Here is a 5,020-nt window from a genome sequence, read left to right on the forward strand (position 1 = left end):
ATAAATAAAAATTAAAAAAAAAATCTAATGATAATGCTGAGAGAAATTAAAGAGAATACAAATAAATACAAAAACATTCTGTGTTCATGAATTGGAAGTATAATGTTATTAAAATACCATACAACCCAAAGAGATCTATAGATTCGATGCATTTTTGTATCAAAATCCCAAAGACATTTTTTTTTTCAGAAGCAGAAAAAAAAATCCTAAAATTTACATGGAACCACAAAGTATCGTAGTAACCAAAACAAACTTGAGATACAACAGAGCTGGAGGCATCAAATTTTCTGATTTCAAGGCATATTGCAAGCTGTAGTAACCAACCAGTATGGTACTGGCATAAAGACATGTAGACCACTGGGAGACAATGAAGAGGCCAGAAACAAGCTCATCCACATACAGTCAATTGATAGTCAACAAAGGTGCCAAGAGTACACGATGGGGACAAATTCTCTAACAAACGTTTGGAAAACTGGATATCCACATGGAAAAGAAAAAAAAATTGGACCCTTACATTCCACCATACAACAAAATGAACAAAATATTTAAATGTAAGATCTGAAAGTATAGAAGAAAACGGGGTCATTTTCATAACAGGGGATCTGGCAGTGATTTCTTGCATTGAACACAACACTTTTCTATTTCATTGCACTATGAAATGAGAAGTGAGGGCTCAAAGAGTTGAAACACACAGAATTACAATGACTACTATCATGAAATGAAACACAGGCTTTCAAAAACCACTTCCTTTGGATAATTTCATCCTAAATAAAGTCAAAGAAAATTAAGATTTTTAAAAAAAGTAATGGTACACTTCTTTCTAGACATTAGATCTGTTAACCAAAGGATGCTCTTTTCTCAGTTGCCCCTCCCTTGAAAAAATAGAGGCAGCTCTGTCCTGGATCTGAAGCAGCTAGGTTTCCCTGAAGGAAGTTGGCAAGCGCATCTTACATTTGGATTTAGGTGCCAGATTTAAAATTTTTCATTAAAGTGCAACCAATAATGAATGAAATTTATTATAAACATATCTCCCCACCAATGAATTAATACTTTATTTGCTTTAAATGCTTTTTAAAAAAGATTTTATTTATTTATTTGAGAGACAGCAAGAGAGCATGAGCAGGGGGGAAGGGCAGAGGGAGAAGGAGAAGCAGATTCCCCACTGAGCAAGGAGCCTGATGTGGGGCTGGATCCCAGTACTCTGGCATCATGACCTGAACCGAAAGCAGACACTTAACTGAGTCACCCAGGTGACCCTGCTTTAAATATTTTAAAATGGAAAAACTATTTTACATTTACAAAGCTAAAGAAAATAAAATGCATTTCTAAGCATCCTTCAAAATTGGCCAAACGTTTCCCAGTCTTGTATTATCCATTCCAAATTTCTTCTTTAGGTAGGGCAGGGGCAGACAACACTTGAATGCATATCCTAGAAGTCTGTCAAGATTTGAGATTGTTCACATCTCATATATTATTTATTTACATGCCATAAAAACTCAGTTCTCATAAAATAATTAATCCTAGGCTTAAAAGCCACCTCCATACTCTGACTAGTGTAATTTGAAATTATTTTAAAATACTTAAGCTCATCTTAGGGTGCCTGGGTGGTTTGGTTGGTTAAGCAGCAGATTCTTCGCTTCAGCTCAGGTGGTGATCTCAGGGTTGTGAGACTGTGCCCTGCATTGGGCTCTGAGCTCAACAGGGAGTCAGCTTAAGACTCTTTCCTTTCCCTCTGCCCCTCCCCCCTTTTCTCTCTCTTTTCCTAAAATAAAAAAAAATAAAATAAAATACTTAATATAATATAATACCCAATTCATTTTCCTTTTTTTAAGATTTTATTAATTTATTCATGAGAGACACAGAGAGAGAGGCAGAGACATAGGCAGAGGGAGAAGCAGGCTCCTCACAGGGAGCCTGATGAGGGACTCTATCCTAGGGCACTGGGATCACAACCTGAGCCAAAGGCAGATGCTCAACCACTGAGCCACCCAGGTGTCCCCCCAGTTCATTTTCAAACTTAAAGCCAAGCAGTCTATATAGACAACACTTGCTACTTTCTACTAATTTATTACTCCAGCCTCAAATCCTCTTAAATTACATGTTATTCCTGCAAGACATAAATATTAACCTAAGTGGACAATGACCTAAATGCATATTTGGAAAACTATCATAAAAATATAAATTCTGGGCAGCCCCAGTGTCTTGGAGCCTGGCTCCTGCATGGAGCCTGCTTCTCCCTCTGCCTGTGTCTCTGTCTCTCTCTCTCTCTGTGTGTCTAATAAATAAAAATAAAATCTTAAATATATATATAAACCTGTGTTTATATATATATAGAACTTATATATTATATATGTATATATATATATCTCCCTAAGCTAATGTGTGATTCAGTCAGGTCCAATTAAAAGTCAATGACTTTTTTTAATCAATGTGTTTTTATGACAATAGGACCAGATTCTTGAAAAATTAAATAAAAATATAGGGCCAAAATAGAGAAGAGAAAGAATAAAACAATGTAAGGGGGGGTTGCCTGGGTGGCTCAGGTGGTTAAGCATCTGCATTTGGCTCAGGTCATGATCTCAGGGGTTGCAGGCCCACATTGGGCTCCTTGCTCAGGAGGTAGCCTGCTTCTCTCTCTTCCCTCTGTTCATGTTCTCTCTCTCAAATAAATAAATAAAATATTTTTAAAATTTAAATAAATAAACAAGCAAACAAACAATGTAAGGGACTTACTCTAAGAGAAGCTGTGATCTGTTGTAATGAAATAATGTGAAAACAAGAAGTTGTTGATAAAATACCATCCTAAGATTACTTACACAGTATGTGTAGCCCTACATGACCTCCAAATGTAATAAATACTGAAATGTCGAAGGTTTTTTCATCAGTGAGGAAATAGGGATTATTAGATAATCATGAATGTGTACAACTTTAACTCTATCCCTATACTAAATTATATGTAAATGCTGCATGGCTAAACCAACATGCATAAAATTGGAAAATATGAAAACAATGAACTAAAAATTTAGAATATTATATGAATTCAAGATTAAGGAATGTTTCTTTAGGAAAATATATGAATACAAAGGAATAGACTAGAATTGATATATCATAACTAGTAAATGCTGACTGAAAATCAAAGTTAAGACCAACCACAAAATGGAAAAACACATTTTCAATACCCATGACCCAAAACAAAATAATACCCAGAATAGATTTTAAAATAATTTGTATCATTTGGGATCCCTGGGTGGCGCAGCGGTTTGGTGCCTGCCTTTGGCCCAGGGCGCACGATCCTGGAGACCCAGGATTGAGTCCCACGTCAGGCTCCCGACATGGAGCCTGCTTCTCCCTCTGCCTGTGTCGCTGCCTCTCTCTCTCTCTGTGTGTGTGACTATCATGAATAAATAAATAAAATCTTAAAAAAAAATTTTTGTATCATTCTACAAGCAAAAGGAAAACCACAAATAATGGCACTATGACTATAACCAAGCTGTTTACAGATTACTAACAACTGGTGGTAGATAATACATTACATCATAAACAGCATCACTGTAATCCAAGAAAAGCAAATAAGTAAAATCAACAAAAACATACCACATACACACAATTCACAAAAATTTAGACTCTATCAGCATGAGATTGAAGTGGGGAAATAGAGACTCCCTTCCAGGGTTAGTGGGAGTGGATTGTTTTAGCCATTTGGGAGGACAGACAAAATGGCCAAAACTTGAAAAGGCACAAGCATAGAGGTACAATCTCATTCCTCACATCCTATTCGGAACAAGATGTGCCTGAGAATATTCACACCACCAACACTCCTAAAATGGAAATATTCACCAGTTGGGTGATAATGTCTGACAATGAAGTCATTCCATTCAGCCCATTGCAATAGGGAATGGGGCCAGCATAGACATAACTCAAATTGGGCAGAGGTGACTGGGGGATGATCTAAAGAGAGAAGACTGGAGTAGGGAGGAAGATGAAACAGGCTGGAGCAGAGGCAGGGCAGTGCATTGGTCAGTGTGATCAGGCCCCCTGGGGTTGGTAGCTGGTGCTTATCAAAGTTAGGCTCCTCCCCTCCACAGAAACCAAGAGTCTGGCGGGATTGGGGGTGCCTATTTCAGGCACTGGCTGGACTGAGTGTTCAAGTGGCACTTGAATGTTCCCTGGACTGAGTTCTCATCTAGAAATGCAGCCTTGAGCTAGTAGAAGCCATGATAGTGTCTGTTGAAGTCTGTGTGTGTGTGTGTGTGTGTGTACAAAATCACATGTGCCAAAAGAAGCAGTTTTTATAGGCTCAGCTAGAGGGCTCATCAAAAAGGTAGTGCAGAGAAGCCTGTCTAGAGTTTGGTCCAGGAGAGCTTTGTCAACACCACCTGCTATAACCCGCATCCTACACCCCTGAGACATTCATCCATCCCCTCTGACCTCCACTTATACCCATCCTCATCTCAGTGAGGTCCTTCTAGATGTCAGTACCACCTCTCCTCCACCTCCACTTGGCAGACATTTTGACCTCCATTCTTATGACCCTCATACCCTCCTTTCCCCTTATGCCATGTCTACCTCCCATTCTAGCAACATCAGCCCAATTTCAGTGTCTTGTATCCCTGCTCTCAAATATCCCATCCTTCAGTGGTCAGGTGCTCTCAGCTCCCCCACTCACCCTCATCCTATAATCCCGTTCATTTTTCAGGGGCATTTCACCATATCCTCCCCACCATTCTGTCCTGGTTCCAGTCATCGTGCACCCACTCACTTTATCTGCCTGTGTCCATTACCCTCCCCCTGACTTCACCCCCCTGCCCAACCACTAACTACCTCCAGAAAAAAACATGGTTTGCAACCATCCTCTTTCATGCCTTATTCTTTAACCCTTTATCAATACTGGCTCCTATGCCTTGACCCACACCTCCACTTTACCCACTCTATCCATTATTTACTCTGCCCTATTATCTTCTTTGTTACCATTACCCTCTGTGTTCCTTATGCCCCCAACAGCCAATATTTCCCAACTCAG

This window comes from Vulpes lagopus, chromosome 2 (assembly GCF_018345385.1).
Source record: "Vulpes lagopus strain Blue_001 chromosome 2, ASM1834538v1, whole genome shotgun sequence".
Classification (NCBI taxonomy): domain Eukaryota; kingdom Metazoa; phylum Chordata; class Mammalia; order Carnivora; family Canidae; genus Vulpes; species Vulpes lagopus.